This window comes from Canis lupus, chromosome 2 (genome assembly GCF_048164855.1).
Source record: "Canis lupus baileyi chromosome 2, mCanLup2.hap1, whole genome shotgun sequence".
NCBI classification, from domain to species: domain Eukaryota; kingdom Metazoa; phylum Chordata; class Mammalia; order Carnivora; family Canidae; genus Canis; species Canis lupus.
Window position 1 is genome coordinate 75,268,244 of NC_132839.1, and position 24,618 is coordinate 75,292,861.

A 24,618-nucleotide genomic window follows, 5' to 3' on the forward strand; every position below is an offset into this window, starting at 1 on the left:
TCAGAGCACCACCTTTTCTAACTGTTGGTTTTTTCATTCCTTCTTTATGGTTCAGCTAAATAGCACCTTCTTTGTAAAGCCTTTCAGAATCTCCCCCATGTAGAATGGATTGCTCTTCTTTCTGCTTGGCCACCATCATGATCTGAGCTATGTTATTGTTGGGGATACATAAATACCTTTGTTCTAGTCTGGAGTCTCATGGGCAGGGCTTACTTCTCATTCATCTCTGTATACTTCCTGTTTAAACTCTGGCATCTAGTAGATGCTCAATGTATATTTGTCAAATGAAATTTCTATGCTGGGACTTCAAGTAGTTGCGCTCTCCAGTTTACTCTCCTGGGTTCTCCTAGCCCTTCTCATGTAGGGTGCAGAGGGACCTGTATATACATAGCAGCAGTACCCGTCAGCATTCACAGTCACCAAACACCACAAATGACCTGTGTTTCATCCATTCAAAGAGTCCCAGTCCGAGGATAACTTTTATTAGCTCTATTTATTGGTCCAAACATACACTGCTTGGTTTTAATGCGGCCTTGAGCCAAATATAGTAATGCACAGATCAAAGAGCCTCCAAGGCTATTCAGTATTGTGGACGCCACCATTCTCCATCAATTTGTATTCTGGCTTAGTGGTCTAGTGCTTTTCTTCCTTGGTAGTTTCTATTTATCACAAGAATGGGAGATATTTATCCAAGGAGTTTTCCAAGTATTTGTAAAAGTATTTCACAACACATTCAGGTATCAGGAAGCTTGCTTTGTACCCAGCCATGCTGGGTGTGTCACCATCTTTGGGCATCACTCATGCCTGGTGTCACCTTCATTGGGCTGCTTAATTGACTTGTGTGCTTTGGGCCATCTGAGATGATAGTGACTTCCCATGCTGCTTTCCTGAATAACTAATGATAGGCATTATACCTGCAAGTATTAACCACTCCCGACTTAAGTTGGACTAGTTGGACAACCTTAAATGTTCTGAAACTGTCCTTCTCCTTTTCCTGATGGATTTTTTTGGGGATGAAGCACCCCACCCCACTACCTGTTGAGAAAGGATATGATGGTGGACACTTTACCCTGTATCATGATCAAGCCATCCTCATGCTTGGAAGGGAATGCTTGTCTAATGGAACTCATTCTTCTAACTCGTGAGTAATTAGTTGTGATGACCCAGTTCCTGCTGAATTATTAGGAATGTCCTCTTTGTGAAAACAACCATGCTGAGAGAAGTGACAGTAGAACTGCTAGAGTTGTTGGGATGGCCCAGGGCCAATCCAGACATATCAAGACTAAACTCCTACCTTTGGGGCTGAATCATCAGTAGGAGTAGCAAAGAAGGTGACAAGGTCCTATTCCCTTGGGCATTCCTGCTTTGTTGGACAATGCAAGCAATTTGCAGGCTGGAGAATAGTATTTAGGACATGCGTGCTGACATGTTAAAAAGAGATGGCTACCCTGATTTTTCCAGAAGTCAACCCATCTTAAACCATTTTATTTTCAATTGATCTTTTCCGTTGATTTGGCTATCTGTTGATAACCCTCTCTGGGTTTACCCCATTATCGCTTCCTAGCAGTGGGGGCCAGGAAAACATTACAGGAATCATAAAATCAAAGAGAGAAAGAGGTGCTTAGAGTAGATGTGTTGCTTTTTGTAACTAAAAACCTAAAAAACTCAGAAAAAAATTTCCCCTCCCATTCTCTTTAGATGTTTTGGTGTTGTTTTCCTGAAAATATATAATTACACATATTTTAGAATGTGGAATGAAATAATTAAGAAGAAATTATCATAAATGGCTACTCTGTGATCTTGGGAAACCATTCAGATCAGTCTGTTGTTAAGAAAACAGCAGGAGTTGGGAGTGCCTGGCTGGCTCAACCACAGAGTGTACAACTCTTGATCTTGGGGTTGTGAGTTCAAACCCCACACTGGGTGTAGAGCTTACTTTAAAAAAATAAAAGAAAAAAGAAGGGAGTGCCTGTGTGGCTCAATTGGTTAAGCATCTGACTTTTGATATTGGCTTAGGTCATGATCTCAGGGTCTTGAGTTTGAGTTCCTAGTCTGGCTTCAGTCTCAGCGAGGAGTCTACTTGAGATTCTCTCTCTCCCTCTCCTTCTGTCCTTCCCCCTAGTTCCTATTCTTTTTCTCTCAAAAGAAAGGAAATAAAGAAAGAAAAGGGCCAAAGTGTTGGAGCCTGCTGGACACAGGTTCCAATCCTATCACTATGAAGTTCAGAAGGAGAACATTCAAAGTACTCAGTTCCTAACAATGTTGTTTATTGTACTATAAGAACATTTTAAAAAGTGAAACTAAGTAGAGAATATTATTCTTGAACCCTTGCTAAGTATATGCAGTAGGCAAGAGTAAGCTGCTTACTATGCCCAGAGATTCTATCATTTTTGTAAGAGAAGGCAGTGGTGGGCAGCCCCTCCTTTCCTCGCTAACTTCCCCTTGTTGCGTTTTGATCTTGAGATTGGTGGATGTCTTCCTGTCTCCTCAAAGGACTTATGGTTTAGTGGACACTGAGAGTAGCATCCACTTGTTCCTGCAGAGATTGGAAACAAGGGGCTTATTGGCCATCTCGCTCAAAAGGCCCTAGACAGAGAGAAGGAGAAGGAGGAAGTCAAGAGATTTGGGAGTTGGAAGGAGATGAGTACTCTCTGTATCTGCCTGGCAGAGGAAAAGCTCCTAAGTGCAGAAAACATAATGACTGCCTTTGTTTGCTGGAAGGTTGCTGGTGTCTTTGGTTTTCAAGTTTTAGCTTGCTTCATAGAAGCAGGCAGAAAGCAAGAGATGCTGGATTCCCTTGAGTCCAGCAATTTGTAATGCCATGATATTAAAAAATTATTTTAATTTGTTGGAATGCAAATTCAAGAGGAAAATGTGGGATTGTTGCATAAATGGGTGGTATTTTTAAGCCTAATAAGTCAAAAGCATTGTAACTTTGTAAGAAAACCACAAAATGTGAAACATTCTCATGCTATTAACCTAGCAAAGTTATCTTAATCATGTAACGTGCACTCAAAATATTGCAAACATTTATCCTCCTCCATTTTGCCTTTATAAGTGGGGGAGGGTAAATAAAAAGATTTTTCCTCCTCTTTTGCATTAAAAAATTTTAGGAGCTACCTTTGTGTAATTGATTATCATATGGGGGTAAATGCTTGGATTCTGCTTTGGTTGGGATGCCATCTCTACCTTTTATTAGCAAGCCCCTCCTCCTCACAAGGATGTGGTTTCTTATAAAATGGGGGTTCTTGAGAAGATTAAGTGAGTGGATATGTGAAGTCCTTGGCAATGGGAACATTCTATAATTATAATCCATTTTTCTTCTTACATGCCTTCAGTTTATCATCACCAACATTTTCTGAGGAAGATAGAGCAGGAGTCATTAGTGTCCTTGCAAGGAATAGAAAACTCACAATGACAGAGCCCGTCAGCTGGGATCACATATTTAGTAAATGCGATTCAGATTTAAGTGTTCTGGTTTTCCACTGCATCTCCCGTGATATCAGGAAATTATATGTTTCTTATCTTCTCTTTAATGCTCCGGGAGTGAATTAAGCTCACCTGTTGACTGAATAGACCTACTTCAAATATGTATTTATTGATTGAATAGAATAACTAAGAAGCAGGTATTATCTACAGTAGTGTTTGGTCAACATTCCCTGATATGATATCACAGACATTCAAGCATTTTATAAGAATATTTTTCCTTTTGAGAGCAACCAAGTGTTTTATTATTTTTCAGGTTAGATTAAACAAAGACAATTGGTGCGTGAACCCCTACTATTGCCAAATTCACCAACTAAGTGCAAACAGGCTCACATGCCCGATGCTAGAACACAAAGCCACATTGCAAATGATGCAGTCATTGAAAATGAAGCATTTGCATAATCTGAAAGTATGATTAATCTTACAAGAGATTGATTTCCATATCTTTTGTCCATAACATGGCTATCCTGCCTTTTCATCAAAACACTAAAGCCTGAATCAGCCTTCCTTCCGGGGCCTGAACAACAGCATCTACGGCAGGAAAGAAAATCTAGAAAGACATTTCTTCACTTTGTGGAAGTGTCTGCTTGGAAGCCCCAGAGCTGAGAGGAGGAGGAGGTGATGGTGAATCTGGAGGGAGAGAGGGAGGTAGGTGGAGCTGGTAGCAGCATGGAAGGGTGAAGCTGAGGAGCAAGTGCTGCTTAGGGCACAGTGCTTGTTAGGAATAGATGAAGTTGCTATAAGGACAGCTTGCTCTATTTCTTTTAAGTTTGTTTGTTTATAAGTAGGCTTCATGCCCAACGTGGAGCCCAACACAGCACCTGAACTCACGACCCTGAGATCAAGACCTGAGCTGAGCTAGAGAGTCTAACACTTAAACAACTGAGCCACCCTCGTTCTCCTTTTTTCCTTTAAGTTTTAAGAAAATATTTCTAAGTTGATTTCACAGAATTTTATCACTGGGGGAGAAAGTTTAGAACTTATTTGCCATTTCCCTCCACCTTTTATGGTAGATCAAGACCCAGAAGGATCAGCAGTTCCCCCGATGTCACAGTGCAAATTCCACATAACCAAGTCAAGACTAGGTCTTTGGACTCCCTTCTGGATACAGCAATAGCTTACTGCTGAGTCCTGCACCTGATACATTGTCAATATTCCACAAATATTGGAAGGAGAGAAGAGCAGGAGGGAAGAAAGGAAGAAAGGAAGGAAGGAGAGAGGGAGGGAGGGAGGAAGGCTCCATCTCCCATACTTTACATTTGTGAACCCCATTTTTGTATCCCGGAATAAGAAAAAGGCAAAATAGATTGTGGTGGGCTTTGTAGTTGGGCACAAAGATTTAGAAAGCCAAGATTTTAGTTATGGTACAGATTGAGAAACATCAGAAAAATGACTCCACTTCTTTTTTTATTTTTCCGTTTACTTGAGGGGCCATCTTTCGGCATTGATGTGTCTGATCAGAGGGTCAGGCTCTGAGGCCAGCCACAAGATGAAGGCCACAGATAAGCAAAACTACCCTTGAAACTCTCCTAGGGAGGTGCCATGCCAGAGGCTGTGTACTGCTTCTCAGCCAGTACCTGCCCCCGTACGCACACCGCCGTACCCCAACCATCTCTCTCTATTTCTTGTATAATCAAACTTACCAAAGTTAAATGCGTGTAAAATTCGACTCCACTGTCCTACCTAGTCCACAGGGAAGACTGAACTAAGTACCAATAAAATATTCTAGAATCAAGATCTATATGAAATGTATTTCATTAATTTGGTGGAGCTTCTTAGTTAAGAGATGGCTCAACTCTAGAATCAGATTTTTTTTTAAAATTTTTTTTTGCTGTGTAGGCTACAAGAAAAGGAAGCTTTTGTATGAATATCCCTGGGAAAAGGAGAATGAATTTGATGACAATTGAATTTAGAGAAATTTAAATGCAAAAGGAAATCAATCTCCACTACCCTTGCCCTCCTCTCCCCCTCCCTTAAAAAACAAAAACAAAATTCCTGGTTTTCTCATACTTCCTCTTGAAGATTTGATTTAGGCATCAAAGCCTTCTATGGCCACCGGTTTCCTCAATGGGCTGCTCGTTGCTGTTTCTACATCCTCTCTGTCTCCCTTCCTTTTCCTCCTCCCCACCTCTACCTCAAAATCACCTTCCCACTTTTGTTTATGTTGCCACCTCGCAGTGGGCACAGACTACGGTCTTATGGAGGCCTTCGTGAAAATTTATTAAAAATGAATCAACTCCTGGAGACATTACAGAGGACTTTGGACAGGGACCCAGCTGATTTCCTGGAGGAATACCTGGGGAATAATTGTTTTGGCTCCGAAAGGATGATATTTTAAGTTGTTATATATTTGCTGATCTTGGGGAGATTGTTGGAACCATCCAGCATGCACAGGAAGCTTGGGCTCTTGGCCCAGTCAGCTCAGAGTCTAAATATTTGGAGGATGAATACTTGGAAGTGCATTTAAACATTTAAAGCATTTTATTTGTTTTTCCAGTAAGTCTCATTGTTAGTGTGATATCATTCTGCAGTAAGACTCTATCTGCTGAAGGCCTAGCTAGGCCTCCTGACAAGTCCAGACCTAGGATTCACCTCAAGTCTTGGCTCAAAGTCACAGGTGTAGGTCTACTGGCTAACATCCACACCACTGAAGTGGGTTGTTATTACAGTCATTCACTGTTGATGCCCATGTTCTAAAGTCATGCTAAGGTTCTGACCCAACTCTTCAGTGCAACCCAAGAATGGAACTTGCACACACATGAGCTCGCAGGCACGCACACGTGCACCATTTTCCAAACCAAACGCTGCAGTGCTTCCTTTCTTTTGTCAGTACTGGATCTTTACTGTTATTGCCAACCTTCAGCTCGACCCTGATGATGACTTGTGGTCAGTTTTCTTCCCCAGCTTCCCGGGCAACGTACCTTTGGGCTGGTATATGCCTAGAGAAGACAAATTAATATGAACACATTAGATTATGTAAAACATAATTAGAAAAGTAAATTTGCTATAAAAGCAGACTGTGTGTTTATAGAACTCTGAATCAATTATAAGCAATTGGAGGATTTTCCATGTTTTTTAGACCCACAGGTATACTCTAGAACCTGAATTATATGAATTGCTTGCCTATCCCAATTGAACTATCTAGATAGTTGCTAAATATCTACTTTGCTATACCACAGAGTCACAAGTTCTTGTTGTCTCAACAGAATGGGAATGAGTATCGAGTTCATTTCTGAAATTCGTAGTAGAAAGGGGTGGGTGGGGTGAGTATGGGTGTGCGCCTGGCCTGGTAATTGCCATGGTAAGGTGTCCTAGACGACATGATCATAACCCTCTTGATAGAATTGGGGATGTGATAGCAACAGTAAAAATTATATTAAACTCAGCTTGATGCCAGACTATCAGCCTCCAATAAACAAAGGACAAGAGAAACATCTTTAAAGAGACTAACTTGTGAATCAAGGAAACAAAACAGGCCAGAGAGGTGCTTGCTTGAAGAGACAATGCTTTCACTTCTTTGCAAAAGCTTTGCCTGACCTAATTAAAATGCCCAATGTAATTAAAAATCTAACCATAATCCCTCTGGAAGCCTCTTGCTCTCCCTCTTTCCACTGTTAAGATGCTCAGTTGGCACCCCCCTCTAGCTGAAAACTTATTGAACCAGAGTCCATTTGAGCACACACACATAATGCCTAGCCTGCTGAGTTGGAGCAAGGACACTAGTGATTTGTCCAGTGGATGGTGGTGTCTCGCTCAGCATTGATGTATGACATGGATTAGTACGGAGTGGCCATCTGCTGTTGGGGAGGGCGGTAGACCGAATCTGTTTCACTGTGGCAGATGATTCCCCAGTGCTGGCCAGCTGGCTTAGAGGGGACAAAGTTGGACAGGGCAAGTGATGCCCCAGCAACCCTCCGGGGATATAATTCAAGGGCCTCTCCCTTATGTGCCTGTATTTATTTCTGTCTTCTTGACTCATACACATACACTGTAGAGCTGACATGAAACAACATAGTTTGGAACATGGAGAAGAGAGAAGTGGCACATGTCCACCGTGAAGGCTAAAATTTGTTGGTCTTAGTATGAGAGATAACTTTGAGTTTCCTGGTAGCCTGGGCAAAAAGAGGAGAACTGATAAGTCACATAGTTCACGTTCTTTGAGAAAAGAAGCAAATCAGTTTCTTGGAAGAAATAAAGCTGCTTACCCCAGTTGTCAAATCTGTTTTTTCATGTTTGACTTGATAGGGAGGAGAAACTGAGTTTTTTAGGGCATATATAACAAAACAGCAAACTGCTAAAATGCTTGGCCTTTCGACAGGGAGAGGACCGGAACATTGACCCCCCTCACTCAGCAGTTCTCTGAGACTGGCAGATTTAACTTTGCCTCTTGACACTTGCCTCTTAAACACTATGTCAAAGAAATATCTGCACCCCCATGTTCATTGCAGCCTAATTTTTTAAAACGTGTTTTTCAAAAACAAATTTAACACAGCAATTAAAACCAATTCTGGAATGTCTTCATATTTGAAACACAGGGCAGTTACTTTTCTCTGCATTGTTAGGCAAAAACAAAAAAATAAAAACATTTGTTTCTACATAGGATGGAGGACAATCAAGAGAAATAGTTTATTTTTTTAAATAGAAATATTTTCTAATTTATTCTTCACTGAATACATACATATATACTTACTTGCACAAACTCATGTTCACCAAAAAAAATGCTCCCCCCCTCAATAAAGACAAAACAATAACAAAATAATCCTTTAAGTCACACTACACTTTGTATTTAAGCAAACAAAGATCCTGGAAGTAAGTGCAAAATGTAAAATTAATTGAGGGACACCTGGATGGTTCAGTTGGTTAAGTGGCCCCCTTCGGCCCAGGTCATGATCTTGGGGTCACAGGATCATCGAGCTCCCTGCTCAGTGGGAACTCTGCTTCTCCCCTCTGCCCTTAGCCCCACTCGTGCTGTCTCTCTCTCTCTCCAGTACATAAAATCTTTTAAAAAAGTAAAGTTAATGGAGAGAAAAATGGTGAACAAACAGCATTATTAATATACAAAATATTCCTATTACATAGTGTTAATAGATGATATTCTCTGCTTCTCTAGCACTTTTTGAAATCATATTTAGTGACAGCATTATTTATAGTTGCCAAGACATGGAAACAATATAAGTGCCCATCAATGGATGAACGGATGAAGAAGATATGGTGTCTATACACAATGGAATATTATTCTGCCATGAGAAAGAAGGAAATCCTGCTATTTGTGACAACATGGATGAGATCTTGAGGGCATCATGCTAAGTGAGATAAGTCAGACAGAGAAAGACAAATACTGTTTGATCTTACTTATATGTGAATCAAAAGGAAAGGAAGGAAGGATAAAAGACAGGAAGGAAGGGAGGGAGGGAGGCAGGGAAGGAGATAAAAGAGAAAGAAAAAAACCTCAACTTATAGTAAAAGAGATCAGATTTGTGGTTACTAAAAGCAGGGGATGATGAGTGGGGGGATTGGAGGAAGGTGGTCAAAAGATAGAACTTTTAGTTATAAGATAAATAAGTACTAGGGATGGGGTGTACTACATGATGACTACAGTTATCATCACTCTATGGTAGATAGGGAAGTAGATAATAGAGTCAATCCTGAGAGTTGTCATCTCAAGGGAAAAAAAGTGTTTTTTCTTTCTTTCTTTCTTTCTTTCTTTCTTTCTTTCTTTCTTTCTTTCTTTCTTTTTTTTTTTGTATCTGTATGAGATGATCAATGTTAACTAAACTTATCGTGGTTATCACTTCACAATATATGTCAGGCAATCATGCCATACACCTTGACCTTATACAGTGCTGTATGTCTAGTATGTACCAATAAAACTGGGGGAAAAAAACCCTCGTAGAATCATAACTTTTCCCTTTTTGTCTCTGTATCTATCTGTATTTTCTAATATTTTCCCACAATGAACATGGATGCTATTGTCATGCAAACATGCTGGTTCTGGGTTGTCTCGGACCTGAGATCCTTTCCTTGCTCTTCCTCTGCTGGCTCTGTATGCAGGGCACCTGACCCTCCAGACCCCTTGTCAGTGGGCTCCTAACTGGGTCTGGCCAGTGGTGGGAGTGTGGAGAGCAGGAGAAAGGGGGAGTCAGTATGTTTCTCCCTCTCCCTCTTCACTGGGGTGGCATCTCTGGCAGCTGCTGCCTCCCTTCTTTGGCTCCAGCTCTCACCGGAAGCCTGCCATAGTTCTGGCTTCCTCTGGGCCATCCCGGGCTCTGGGCTTGGGTAGCATCACCTCCTCCTTTTGTCCCTCCAGCTTAGGAATGGCAGCAACTTCCTGCTGTGGCTAGTCTCTGGATTGCCTCACAATCCCTTGTTTGGCTTCTAACTTTCTTTCATTTTATTGCATTAGATTTCCTTTGTTTTAAATATTCAAGGTGGTTTCTGTCTTCCTAGCTGGTCCCTGACATAAAGAAACAAAAATGTGTTTGAAGCACAAATGAATCAGGCAAAAGAAGGTAGGAGAATGTGAGTTGGAGAAGGAGCCCAAGAAGCCAAAGACTCCACAGATAGTGACAGCACACGGAGAGGAATGTCCGATCTTGATGTGTACCAGTTGGAAAGAACTTCTGGTCACCTAAGGACCTGTTTCCAGGCACATTCACACGCACAAAAATAGCAGTTTTACTTAGAGTTGTCTGCTCCAGGAGTAAAGGATAACAGTACACAAGATCCAGAAAAAGACCCCAAAGCCCAAAAGCAAGCAAACCCAAAGGATTCAGAGTCCTAAGTCATGAATTCAAGTCCTGACATGTCACAGATACTGTGGTTGACTCTGTAGCATGAGTCCCTCCCACATGACAGAGCAGCCGTGGAGTTTGAAGGAGACTGACCCAAACCCAAGCTTCTAGACAGTGGCCTCCATTGACATGGTCACTGGTTCATGCAGGGATCTCCCAGTCCTGAGCTAATCAGTACTTGACATTCCTTTGGCCCCTGGTGATAACAGTGAAGCCTGGTACTCATATTTGGTGGTAGGAGAAAGAAGTCCTTTCTTTCTCTTAGATAGTGTGATGGGTCCTGAAACTGCTTCAACAAGTGCTATGAAATGAAAAAAGAGCCTGAGAATAAAGCTGACACACACAAAAAGTGTAAATCCAAGACACAATAAAACAGGGCTGGATTTCTTTTTTCTTTTCTTTTCTTTTTTTTTAAAAGATTTTATTTATTTATTCATGAGAGACACAGAGAGAGAGGCAGAGACACAGGCAGAGGGAGAAGCAGGCCCCCTGCAGGAAGTCCAATGGGGGACTTGATCCTGGGACACTGGGCCAAAGGCCGACCCTCAACTGCTGAGCCACCCAGGCATCCCAGGGCTGGATTTCTGACCAAACTGTGCCTGAAGCCCACTGCCCCCCTAGACTTTTTCTGTTACAGGAGTTCCTACATTTCCTTTATTTACTGTTTCATATATATTTTAATTTGAGTTTTCTGTTACTTGCAGCCCAAAGCATGCTAGTTGATAAATAGAAATGTTGTCTTGTTGTCCATGTGTCCTTAGACTAGTCGTTTGATCTTTCTGGTTCTCAGTCTTCTTGTTTATAAAATGGAGCTATAAGACAATTTACCTTAAGAAATTTTTGTGAGGATCAAATGAGATAATAAATGAGAAAGTGCTTTGTAAATTGTAAGCAGTTATTTCAATCTTTTTATTATCACACATATAATTTATTTCAATTGTTAATGCACATTTATATCTCTGTAACATACACAGAACTTATTTTATCAAGCCTATAGTTCTATAATACCTGCTTTATTGCTGTATCATGAGTGTTCATCGGGGTTAATCAGCAATAACCATTATTTCACTTGGTACAGCTCTAATATTTTACTTTTGAAGTCCTGGGTGACCTAGGTAAGCTTGAAAGGGTTTACCTCCAAACTCTCAGCCAAGTGGATATAAATTGAGTAACCCTTTATGTGACCACTCATAACTTGTAAAATGCATGTTCTGGAGCAGCCTGTGCAAGTGGGCGTGTGACATTCCTCTCGCTGAGTGAAAGTTTGGGTGCATCCAGGTGGTCAGTTCTTGCCCTTGCATTTTCTTGAAGTTGTTGCCCTGAGGGTGTTTGGGAACCTGAAAGGGTAGTCTGGGCATGAACCTTTAAAAGAGCTATAAAACTAAGAACTCCCAGAGAAGCATCACATAGTGTTTAGATTTTTATAAGAATAAAATATGAAAGGCAATTCATTGATCAAGACTAATTAGATAAGGTCTCTAACAATTAGGGCAATGAAAATAAAAGTATAAGAGAGGTATGTTTATGTATGATTTTCCTCCAGTAACTGGCATATTTTAGAACAGGACCTGGTATGGCCTTGAGAACCCGTGGCAGGTCAGGGCAGGTAGGAAGCGATGGGGACTGAGAACTTGACCGTCCCACGGGGCTGGGGCAAGCCCAGGGTACAGGAGCTACAAGTCAGACCTTGGTCCTTGTCACCTAGCGAGGCTGGTGCACCTCCCAAACCGACTTCCAGCTCTCCCTTCTCTGTTTGCCCTGCCACTGAGCTGGCTCAGGTTCCCATCATGTTTCACCTTCTACTAGTCTCTCCACCCCTAGGCTCACCCCCTCACTGCCCCCAGCTCACCTCTGTTCATCTTCCTTCCTGCTAGAATGTTAAGTCATTTTTAAAAAGCATACTGTGCTGCCCCCACTCCCTTTCTCCTTCCCTTAAAACTTTCACTGGCTCCCTATAGCTCATCCTATGAAGCCCAAGCTCCTTAGCATGGCAAGACATTTGTGGGGTGTGATTCCTCTTAACAACCAACCCAGCTGCTGTCCCACCACCCTTTCTCTCACTCCCCAGCTTTCCTCCAAACTGAGTCAGAGACCTCAGACAGCTCTTCGAGGCCAGGGGTTATCCTGTTTTTATAGTCCTGCAATACTTGAGTTTGTTAAAAAATACAGTTTCCTGGGCTGCATCCTTACCGGATTATGATCTAGAGGACTGCCAGGTTGGAGAATCTGAAATTTTGCAAGAACTTTGGCCAAGTCAAGTTCAGGTGGCTCAGGCTGCCTTAGGAGAACCACAATATGATAACCCGTATCCCATGGTAGTCCACTCCTTCCCTCTCACGTCTGCCTCTGACTAGAAGTTGCTGGAGGAGCAAGCTTCAGGTCTTTTCAGCTGTGTCTCCCTAGGACCTGGCACGGTACTCAGCATGCACTAAGCTCTTGTGTGTTAGGTGAATAAATGAATCCCAACAGAGCCAGTATCTTGAAAATAAGGCAGGGATAGGAGTCAGGGATCAGGGCCCTCAGCACGGGGGCCTGGAGAGCAGTAAGTAGTTTAGGGCTGAGAAATGTTGGAGATGCAAGGGAGCATTGGAGGAGTTGTCAATAAAGACACTTGTCACTGGGCACCAGGTGGAAGGAGGATCCTGCTCAGTGGGGGTCACAGGGAGAGGGTTAACAGTGGGAAGGAGACTGGGACTCAGCCTGAGAGGAGCCTGGGACAACTGGGCTATACAACCAGGCTGGGAGAGCATGGCTCAGTTCAGAGTTCCAAGTTATTGCTCTAGAAAGCAGCTGTTGCCAATTTTACCTTCAAATTACTTTTACCTGGAGCAGTGTTTTTGGAACCACACAAGCAAACAAAAGTCCGATTTTCGCGTTCCAACCCAGAGTCCCCGAGTGAGACTCTGGATATGTGCAAAGGGGACAGCAGGAGTCCTGCAACTGTCATCATGTGTACAAGGATATCCCCCCATAATCGCACTGGTTGTTGCCCACTGGGCCATTTCTATTTAGAGAATCATGGGGCTCCTGGGTGGCTCAGTCGGTTAAGCACCTGCCTTTGGCTCAGGTCATGATGCCAGAGTCCTTGGATGGAGCCCCATGTTGGGCTCCCTGCTCAGTGAAAAGTCTGCTCCTATTTCTTTCTCTCACAAGTAAAATCTTTAAAAAAAAAAATCACATTTGTTTTTTGTTTTAGCTCCAGGAAACATTTTCTATTATTATTTCTTCGGTTACTTCTTTAGCTCTGTCTCTCAGTTCTCTTTGTCTGTAACTTCTATTAGATGGATGGTGGAATTTCTGGGTATAACTTCTACAGTCCCCTAACTTTTAATATTTCCATTTCTTTTTTCTTTAGTATAGTGTCCTGGAACAATGTCTCAGCCTACTCTGCTAACGAAGGGCTGCATTCTGCTGTGTCTGTGCTGTTATTCAGCACGTCTATGGAGATTTATGTTTCTATGACTGTATTACTCACTTCCAAGATCTCTAAATACTGAACGTCACAACAGACTTCTTGCTTAGGGAACACAGTGTCATCACTTAATTCTTGAGAACATTCCACATATAGTACTTCTTTTGAGATTTTCTTCTGTTTCTTTTATTTATATTGTTTCTTCAGATATTGGCTTTTTGATTTGTTTAGTTTGGTTTTCCTTTCATAATTTGAGTCTTCCTTAAATATTTGGTGATTCTGGGCTCTGCACTGATTTTTGTATTTGATAATGTTTTTTCTTCTAGATTAGGGCCAGTAAATTGTGACCCATGGTCCAAATCTGGTGACTGTTTATTTTGAAAATGAAGTTTTTTTGGAACACAGACATGCTCATTCATTTCCATATCATCTATGACTGCTTTCATGCCAGGATGGCAGCAGCACCAAGTAGCCCACAAAGCCTGGAGTATAATCAGTTTCCTTACAAAAAAAAAAGTTTGCCAGCACTGCTGGATCTAGCCATCACTTTACAGGAAACAGCGCAGAGAGGAGCATGGCGATCAATGTTGATACCTCAACCAAAGCAGACTATAAGTTATTCTATAAGACAAACACTCAGCTTCTTCACAAACAGATAAAAAGAAAAAAGGAAATGAATGTGGGTTAAATAATATTTAAACTATCAGCCAAAAGCAAAGTGTGACCCTTGCCTGGATACTCATTGAAATAGGTGAACCATAAAAAGCAGATTTTTTTTTTTTTTAAAGCAGATTTTGAAACAGTGGAGGGAGAACAGAACATGAACTAGCATTTCTGATTTTTTACTGATAAGACACAAATGACCTTACCACTTAGTGATGTAGAACAATAACCAGGTTATGTTCACAGGTTCTGTGGGTCAGAAATTTGGATAAATTTGGAAGCCTTGAAAGGCTGGGCTCAGCTGGAAATGTTGAATGAACACCTACAGATGGTCCCTTGTGTGGCTGAATTCTGAGAGGGGCCATTAGAGAGAGAGTTTCTGAAGAGTAAACACTGCAAGAAGGTCAGGTAGGAGTTAGAGACCTTTCTGACCTGGCCTTCAGAGGCAGGCAGCATTTCTGTGCTCACATTCCATTGCTGCAGTGAATGATGAAATCCCACCCAGAGTCAAGAGGAGGGGATTTAGACTTTACCTCTTGATGCGGGGCATGGTGAGCTCATTCTAAAGAAGATGGGAGATGTTGCTGCAATCATTTTTGGAAAATACAATCTGCCACAACTGACTGTCAGATGATATTAATAAATCATTGTTTTTTTTTTTTCTCAGGTGTGGTAATGTCTCATGGATTTGTTTTTTAAAAAGTCCTTCGGGCACCTGGGTGGTTTCGGCTCAGGACATGGTCTCAGGGTCCTGAGATCCAGTCCCCCATCTGGCTCTGCACTCGGCAGGGAGTCTGCTTGGGATTCTCTCCCCACCCCCCACCCCGCCCCGCCTGCCCCTCCCTGCAAGCCCTTGCACTATCTTTAAAATAAATAAATCCTTAAAAAAATAAAAAAAATAAATAGTCCTTTATGTGTTAGAGTCACATTCAGTATTTGTGAGTGAAATGATGTAGTACTTGAGATTTGCTTTAAAATACCCCAGAAAAAAATGAACGGTCTTGGTGGTGGTGATGATGGCATACATAAAACAGGAATGATGGAATGTTGGTAGTTTTCAACCTGGGCACTGAGTTCAGGTTGTTTGTAATATTCTCTGTCATTTGTATATGTTTGAAATTCTCTTATGTGAAAAAAAGGAAGAGAAATCTGGTTTTGCCTGTTACTGGTGTTCTTTCTACCTTCAGCAGATGTAGGTGAGTCACACAGTCTTGGTACTGAGGTGGGTGGGGGGGGGGGTTGGGAGACACCAGTCACTCTTCTCCAGGTCTAGGGGCTCCCTGTTCTTTCTGGGAGTTGCCACCGCCCCGAGGCATTTTCCTGCCTCTTTCTTCTAAGTCCTTACACTCACTGTTCTCGCCTGAGGCAGACAGTCCAACAGGCCTACTTCTTGGCACAGTTTGGTGGTAGGACGGACCTACCAGCCTGATGACCTGGATTGGGTTATTATAATCTCCCCATGACTGCCCCAAGGCTCCCTCCTGTTCACTGTATCTGCTTCCTGTGTTTGGAGAGCAGGATGAGCCGCTCCTACAGGTCCACCAGTCTCCCCTGAACATAGTTTCAGATGTAATTTGCTTTGTCAATGTAGTCTTCTCTGCTTTCCTTACTTCAAGGGTTACTTACAATTTCTAATTTGATGGTAGCATGCTTTGCATAGCATTACTAAGGTTTGAACTGACCTCCTCCCAAATCTCCCCACCTCCCTAAAAACCCCACTTATCTGTCATGTTTTAGAGACGTTGGTTGGAATGGAAATATATTCATGAGCATGAATTGGCCATTTTGATTCAGTAAGATTTTTCAATGCATTATAACTGAACAATATATATATAATTTTGCATCTTGTGGGTTTTAAAATCCTACATTAGAACTAATTATTTTCCATTTATTAAAGACTACTTGTAATAATAATTATTCATAATTTTGTCACATCCTATATGTATCTTGTAATTTATAATTTCTGAATATTTATATTCAAAGCATTTCCAACTTTTTGATATTAAGTATAATGACTAGGATAAACATCTTTGCTTCAATGTTTACTCTCAATATTAATTTTATTTCCTTTGAATAAGTTCTCATACATGAAATTACAGTGAAAGCACATGATCTTTTTTTAAAAAAGGTTTTATTTATTTATTTGAGAGAGAAAGAGCACAGGAGTGGTGGTGGGGAGGGGCAGAGGAGAAATAGACTCCTTGCTGAGCAGGGGGCCCAAGCAGGGCTCAATCTCAGGATCCTGAGATCATGAACTGAGCCGAAAGTGGATGCTTAACTGATTGAGCCACCCAGGCACCCCAAAAGAACATGATCTTTAAAATGAATTTTGATATCTATTGCTAAATTTTCTTCAGATTATTTCTATTCACTTATGGTTTTCCTTGCTGCTGTCAGCAATGCAGGAATATCCCTTTCATCCGTTATTAATTTTTAGAATTGTTTTAATCTTTGCCAACTTCATAAGTATTGAATGATATCTCATTCTTTATGCTCTTGTTTTCCCCAACAAATTTCAGAATAATTTTACTAAATATAGAGAAATAGAAAGAGAGAGAGAGAGAGAGAGAAGGAGGAGAAAGAAGAGAAGACCAAAAAAACCTAAAGAATTCTTATTCCATTAGGACTTTTATTTTTTTTTTTTTTCCATTAGGACTTTTATTGGATTAAAAAAAAAAACCCAAAGTACTTAAAAATGACATACATAATACATAAAAATAAAATTGATTTAGGAAATCAAACAAATCAAAAGTATATAGGGAGGAAAGATAGTTATTAATTTTCTCTTTATTCCCCCCCCCTCCAGATACAAAATTTTGGGTTTTTTTTTTAAATCCTTATAAATTTTTATTTATATTTGTAGACAAACATAATTTTTGTTAAATTGACTGTTTTGCTTCTTTTTTTTTCTATTCTTGCTTTGAAAATTAAACATACGATCTCTATTTCTCTAATAGTTATTCTTAAAAATGTACTTATTAAACATATCAGTATCTAGAAATAAACCATGGCGTATCCTTTCCAAATAATAAGACAAAGCTTAGGTAATTTTTCTTTTTCTTTTTTCTTCATTTCCAACCATAAGAAAATCATCTGGGATTTTTAAAAAAGATTTTATTTATTTATTTTAGAGAGAGAGAGAGAAAGAGAGAAAGAGCATGAGTAAGGGGAGGGGCAGAGGAAGAGGGAGAGAGAGAAACTCAAGTAGACTCCACACTGAGTGCAGAGCCTGACACGGAGCTCAATCTCATGATCCTAGGATCATAACCAGAGCTGAAGTCAAGAGTTGGACACTTAGCCAACTGAGCCACCCAGATACCCCTCATCTGGGATTTTAATTTAAGATTTTCATTAATTTTTTTACATTGCTTATCACAATTATTTAAACTTAATTACCCATCTTTCTACATAAAGTTTTTGGTGCCCTTGTTTTTTTTTCCTTCTTTCCTAACAAATTTTATTTTTCTGAAGTATGTTATTTTTATTTATTTATTTTTTTAAAGATTTTATTTTAAAGTAATCTCTACCCCCAGTGTGGGGCCTGAACTCACAACTCTGAGATCAAGAGTCACATGCATTACTGACTGGGCCACCTGGGCACCCCATTTTGTAAGTGATTTTCTGAAAGGAGATAATAAACTTTCTGTATCCTTTCATGTTGAAAGTGTTTATTTTGTCCTCTCCATTCAAATGTTGGCTGATATAATTTTAGATTAAAAGTTCTTTTGTCTGAGATTTATGAAGATTTGCTCATCTATCAGTGTTCATTCACTAAATTTTTGCTTCTTTGTCTAATCTGCTATTAAACCTATCAGGAGTTAAGAACTTGAGTTCTTAGTTTCAATCATTGTATTTTAAGTCCTATAATTTTTATTTATTGTATTTTCAAGTCTGAAGTGCTACTTTTATAGTTTACAGGCTTTTTTTTGCCAAAATTTAAAGCTTATCTTTTATTTTTTGAAAATAGTAAACATTGTTTTATAGTCTGTGTAATATCTATTAGAATCTGGAATATCTCTGTGTCTGTTACTGTTGTCTGTTATTTCTGCTGGTTCTTGCCCATAGTGTTTTGTCTTTTTTGTGTGACTTGTTATTCTTGATTGTGTTCTAAACATCTTTTTAAAAAAGATATTTATTTATTTATTTATTTATTTATTTATTTATTTATTTATTTAGTGAGTGACTGGGTGAGTGAGTGGAGGGAATGGCAGAAGGAGAGGGAGAGAAAGAATCTCAAGCAGAATGTGAAGCCAGAAGTGGGGCTCAATCCCACGACCCTGAGATCATGATCTGAGCCAAAACCAAGAGTTGGACACTTAACTGCCTGAGCCACTCATGTGCCCTGTAAATGTCTTATTTTAAAAACTGTAGAAATAATTTGAGGCCTGAAATAATGTTCTCTTCATCATGAGACCAGTTTTGCTTTTCTCTGCATAACAAACTGTCTGGGGTCACCTTAATCAAGTAAGTACTGGCTGAAATTTGTTTCCCCCATGGATGATGTGAAAATGGGGAGAAGACTGTATGAGGGCTGATTTACTTCCAGTTTGCCTTTACACCCAGGGGATAGTCCTTCAGGGTCCTAACTCAAAGTAGTGGTGGAAGATATATTTTATCAGAGACCTGGGATGACCCTGTTGGATTTTTTTTACTCCTCATCCCTGAGAGGCTTATCAGTAACACACTCATCCTCTCTGCCTTCTCTCTCTCTCTCTCTCTCTCTCTCTTTTTTTCTGTATTGGCAAATGTCCTCCCCACAAAAGTAATGTCAACACCAGGTTCACTTCTCTGGATTCATGTCTTTTTTCTGGATCTTGGTACTTGAAATAGAAGTTTCTCTTTCTGGAGTGTCTGGGTGGCTCCACTGGTTAAGCATCTGACTCTTGATTTTGGCTCAGGTAGTAATCTCAGGGTCTTGAGATCAAGCCCCACGTCAGGCTCTGCACTCAGCAGGGAATCTGCTTGAGATTCTCTTCCTCCCTCTGCCCCTCCCTTGGTGTCTCTCTCTCATAAATACATCTTTAACAACAAAAAAAGAAGTTTTTCTTTCTGATAAACTCAAAACAAGCTCTATTTTGCCAAAAGAAAAATAAAATCTCCTTATGGCAACTCTTTATGAGAACTCTCTCTGCACCTTCAGTAAGAGTTTCGAAATCTGGATGATTAATAAAATCACTTGAGGAGCCTTTAAAATGATCCAGTCCTGGGAAGTGTGTACCTTGGTAGGTGAAGACTTTCTCAGGTTCTGTGACCACAAATGGTTTTAAGATAATCTCCAGACCCCACAATGTCCATGGATATTTCTTCCTAAGAAACCACTTGTACTTAGGTACTCCCTTTCATGGAGCTCTTTTCCTACTAATAGCTACTAAAGCCAAACTAGCCAATTGAAGTATGCAGTCCTTCTGGCTTGAGTGATTTTAGTATATCAACATAACTGAATCAAGGATAATCAGAAGCCTGTGGGGGATTTTTTTTCAAGGGCCATCAGAAAGATTTGTACCTTCCACTGTGGTTACTGAGGCAGGGAGATGTGAGTCTTGTTTTGCTGATGGCTGCCTTGTCTTCTCTATAGAAAACCTACCTCAGAAATGAAGAAAAGAAGAGAGAAACATTTCTGACATTTTGATGAAGCCTCTGAACATTTTGCTGGATATTAGTTATATCCTTGGACTTAGTAGTTAAGTGAGCCAATACATAGTCTTTTTTTCAGGTTCAGCTAGTTTGTGTTGAGTTTGTATTACTTGCAAACAATGAATACTCTGTTTCTCCATTCTAGAGGGACTGATGTGACTAGGCAGGTTGTCAAGACAAAAACTCAGGGGAAGAAGGCAGATGCTTGACTGTGAAACCTGGGGTATCTGGCCTGGTAGGACCAGAAGCATGGAATTGGATTAGGGGCACATAAAATATGGTCAGTACCTGGGCTAACCATCCTTGTCCTGCACTCATAGAAGGTTTTAGTAATCAATTACAGCATTCTTTCCTACAGAGTCAAGACAAACCATGCACCCTTACTCTTCTTAACACACAGCTCCAGGCAACCACTACCACTGATTTGAATTTGTGTATATTTCTCATCCTCGATTTAATGCCTGAGGACTGAGTGAGATGCATTTGTCTAGGAACTAGGGGTTGAACTTGGAGGTTGGTCCAGTTTTATTTGGGATTTCCTCCTTGTGGATACTTTTGGAAGGTTGACTAGTCAATTTATTGTCAATTGTTTGTTATTGAATTCATAACAATTCATTTGTTATGAATATGAATTAATGGGAACTAATTACACTTTCTTTTTTTATGGCATTTTCTTTTTTAAACATTTTAAGTATTTTACGTGTAACTAACTGTAAATGATTCCTGAATTCATATCTTTCCATTGACTTCCTCATTTCTTTTAGCTGTTCAAGAGTAATGATATTTTCAGTTGGTTCTGAGCATTGTCAAATACTACTATTTTTGGAGTTGTTGCTCTGTCATTTAAGAGAAAGCCCAGGAGAACTTGGAGCTGACATAATGGCACGTCACTGGGCAGTTACAGATTTTCCTCTTGCAGTAGAACAATGCTTTCTTTTGCTAACTGCCTTAATTTCCTGCCTGTATCAATCAAAAATCAATGATAATTGTCTGTTATGTGGATTTTCATTTAACCTTTTACGTTTAAGTTCAACATTTCTCTACAACCAACAAACAGATATCCTACTCAAATGATTCAAGTGCAATTGCTAAGAGAATTTATAACAAAGAGTTTTATGGGCTTTAGCAATCATTCACAAAAGTCAAATACCATTTAAACCTTTACCTATTTCCAACTCTTCCTAAAATCCATTGCATATTACAAAAGGAATTCAAATTGTATTATTGTTGTAGAAATAGTAACCCTTTGTGGCTTCTATTTCTAAAGTCACCTTCTGGCCTAGGATAGCTACTGGAACATCAGTCACCACCACATCTGCATTCTAGGAAGTAAGAACTCACATACCAGTTCTATTTTATGCCTTTGGTTTGAAGTTAGTCACAAGGTCACATGAAGCTTCAGGGAAGGCTAGGATAGGTAGTCTTCATGCTGGGGAGCAGTGTGCTCAGCTGAAGCTCAGAAAGAGGAGAAAATAAATATGGAAAGTGGTTCAATAACAGTACGTATTAATGTCATATTTTCAGTTGCTTTTCCATTATTTTTGTGACTAGAAGAATCTTATATATTTATATATATAGTCCTATCATTGTTTTAAAAAATCAACTCAGAAGAGCATCATTAAAATGTTGCTTATTATTATACATTCAGTCATTTCACAAAACAAATTAGATCCCTGAATCTAAAACAAATAAAGCAGAAGCTTGGCATTATCAGCATTATCATTTGTCTGCTACACAGAGGTCAGTCCTGCCTTTAATACTAGCATGAGAAGAAGGTTTTGCTATTAAGGAATACTCTAACAGGCACGCTTTTATGGTGTCTTGGTAATTATATTCTTGCTTAACTATTGACTAGAAGCCATGAGAGAACAAGTTTCCTAGCTTCTGACTCTCTCCTTTATACTGTGCCAAAATCTAAGTTGGAATGTGTATAACTGTGAACATCCACTCATGCAATAAAAAATTCCAGGTACTGTTCTGGGTATCTCATTAGTAACCCTAATACTTTTATAATTCTATGCTCTTGTTTACTTGTCAAAGGTTTTACATGCATGCTATTGCTTTGATACTCATCCCTAAGAATATAAATGTACATTATCACGGAAGTCCTGAAGGAATGATGGAGCATTTTTTTTCCCATTTGACAAAGTATTTATTAAGCCCTCATTCTATTCTAGGCACTGGTTAGATATGCAGAGAGGAGATTCAATAAATAACATCTCTTTTTACTACCTAATATTGGGCCCTCAAGTTGAGCCGTCTTCACTGCCAGTCTCAGGCAATACTAAGGACCAGGTGACCAACACAGGGTCTGCCCCTATACAACCTGTGAGACAAAGGAAGCAGGTGATAGGCTGGACTGGGACAGACTTGCTTTACCTCCTATAGGAAGGCTGAGGTTATACCAAGGAGTGTGTCTCCCATGAAGGAAATGTCAGGATGAGTAAGAAGGTTCTCTCATCTGTCTCTGCCCTCACAGAGATCAATCATCAATCTAGAACCAAAGGGGAAGCTCCCCATGAGCCACAGAGGAAGTGTTTTCTGTCTCCCCAGCTTTTTACTTCATCATCCCCTAGTTCCTCTGATGATGGCAGAGTCTTCCTAGAAGCTGAAGTCACCTCTTCTGCCTTTAGGTACATCAGCTCTGTGGTTCACTCTACCTGTCAGCTGACTAGTCCCCTTCCACCATCCTTCTCCCCAGACACCTTCCAGTAAGATGACATTTTTGGTTTTGGATACTGAAATGTAGATAGAAGTTCCTGGGGGAGCCTGCCATTCTCAATCTACAAGGTAGAACCTTTCTAAAAGAGAAAAATATCTTTTTGGCCCTTTGTTCTTTTATTTTTCCTGCCTGGAAGGTGAAGATGGGGCCCAGAGAAGCGGCAGCCATCTTGCCATGAGAAGACAACACATTCAGAGATGAGAAAGGACTGCCTGCTAAGAATGTGGAACAGAACTGGAAAGTGCTTGCATTCCTGACAACACTGTGGAGTGCCTTTATGGGATCAGGACCAGATGTCTCAAGGATCCCCAAATGATATGTGATTCTTGCTGTGTGCTATGGTCTGAGTGTTTGTGTCCCCTAGATTCATATAACAAAATCCTAACCCCCAAGGTGATGATATTACAGGTTGGGGCCTTTGGGAAATAAATAGGATTAGCATCCTTATAAAAAAGGTCCTAGAAATTTCTTTTGCCACTTTCCCCATGTGAGAACACAATGGAAAGACAGCATCTATGAACTAGGATGCTTATCCTCACCAGATACTGAATCTTGGACGTCCCAGCCTCCATAACTAAGAAAAGAAAATTAATATCCATTCTTTATAAGGCACTTGGTATATGGTATTTCATCATAGCTGCCCAAAGGGGACTAAGGTACTATGTATCATAACCTCAAAGTACTGAATTTTGGTTATTAGCTATCCTTAATGTTGAAAATGTTCTTTTGGAGACAAGTGTTTGATTTGCTGTATTCCGACATCTAAGGCAAATGAATGCTTAAAATATTGTTTAACTTTCTTTTTTAACACATATATTAATACATATTAAAAGTTAAATGAAAACGGGGGACATGGGGTCTGGAAGAGAAGTTGAAGAATAGATGTCTGTATCCAGCACTGCACTATTCCTCATGTCCATGCTTTAAGGGAACTCAGGGAGCTTCTAGTCCAGGGGTTCTCAGATTCAGTCATGAGGACTTCCTTGGGGATGCTTCTAGAGGGAAGCAGGGAAGTTGAGTAGATGGGCTCCAGCCCCATCCTGGTTGAACCAGGACACCTCCATTTTTACTTGTGCTCTTCCCTGGATTCCTTGTTACAATTAATCCATGTTGTCAAATGAAAGTCAAAACTACATGTTGAGTCAAAATTAAGTTTAAAAACCACTAATCTTTCCCAATACACTTATTTTATAAAAAAAAAGAAGGTGACACCTAGCAAAGTTCAAACGACTTGATCAAGTGGCAGACAGCAATACCTCTCCTTTCTGTTCCCAGTATATTGTTATTCCTGCATGAATGCTTGATTTCCATAGATTATTAAAGAGGGAATTTCCTCCAAATGTTCATCTGTGTAAGACTGGATTTCTTTGGAACAGCTGCTTACTTAAAAGCCTCATTAATAGAAATGCCACAAGGCTATTAACTCTAGTCACAGTGAAAAAGGACATAATGCACCTGAAAATTCCAGAGGTAGATGGACTTTATGTTCTATTTGATCAGCGTTCTCATTCTGTACGTTCTGCTCACCGTAGACTAACTCAGTCTGATTCTTTACATGATAGTTGTCTGAGGGGCCAGGCATGAAGATCCTGAACAACCATGAAATAATCCTGACCTTTGCGATGATCAACCCACCTATGAACCAATAACTGTAGCAAACTGTCCTGGTTTCTAAGGACAGCTGCCTTGTCTTCTTGATGTGTGCTGAATGTTCTCTTTACCATGCCTGTGCTTATTCAGTTTAAAAATATCTCTTGAACTTAATTATCTTGTATGACCTAATGATGAATTTCCTTATTTTTTCCACCCTTCCTTTTCTGATCAAGTGTTATCTGAGGTGTTTACTTCCTGGTGCCTTATGATTATGGGGTTCCATATCACGTTTCTTTAGTGTTGGCTTCGTTTTTGAC

The 24,618-nt window shown here is 40.2% G+C and overlaps 2 long non-coding RNA genes across 2 annotated transcripts in view; one reads left to right on the plus strand and one right to left on the minus strand.

The window, feature by feature from the left end:
• Nucleotides 1-24,618, plus strand: part of LOC140610518 (uncharacterized) — a 107,959-nt gene that overhangs the window by 34,653 nt on the left and 48,688 nt on the right. The window lies entirely within an intron of this gene.
• On the minus strand, nt 5,971-24,279 carry LOC140610515 (uncharacterized). The gene is made up of 5 exons (XR_012012140.1): nt 24,164-24,279; nt 22,219-22,312; nt 21,332-21,435; nt 19,856-19,932; nt 5,971-6,425 (listed from the first exon to the last, which is right to left on the minus strand). It is a non-coding gene; the product is annotated as an uncharacterized lncRNA (long non-coding RNA).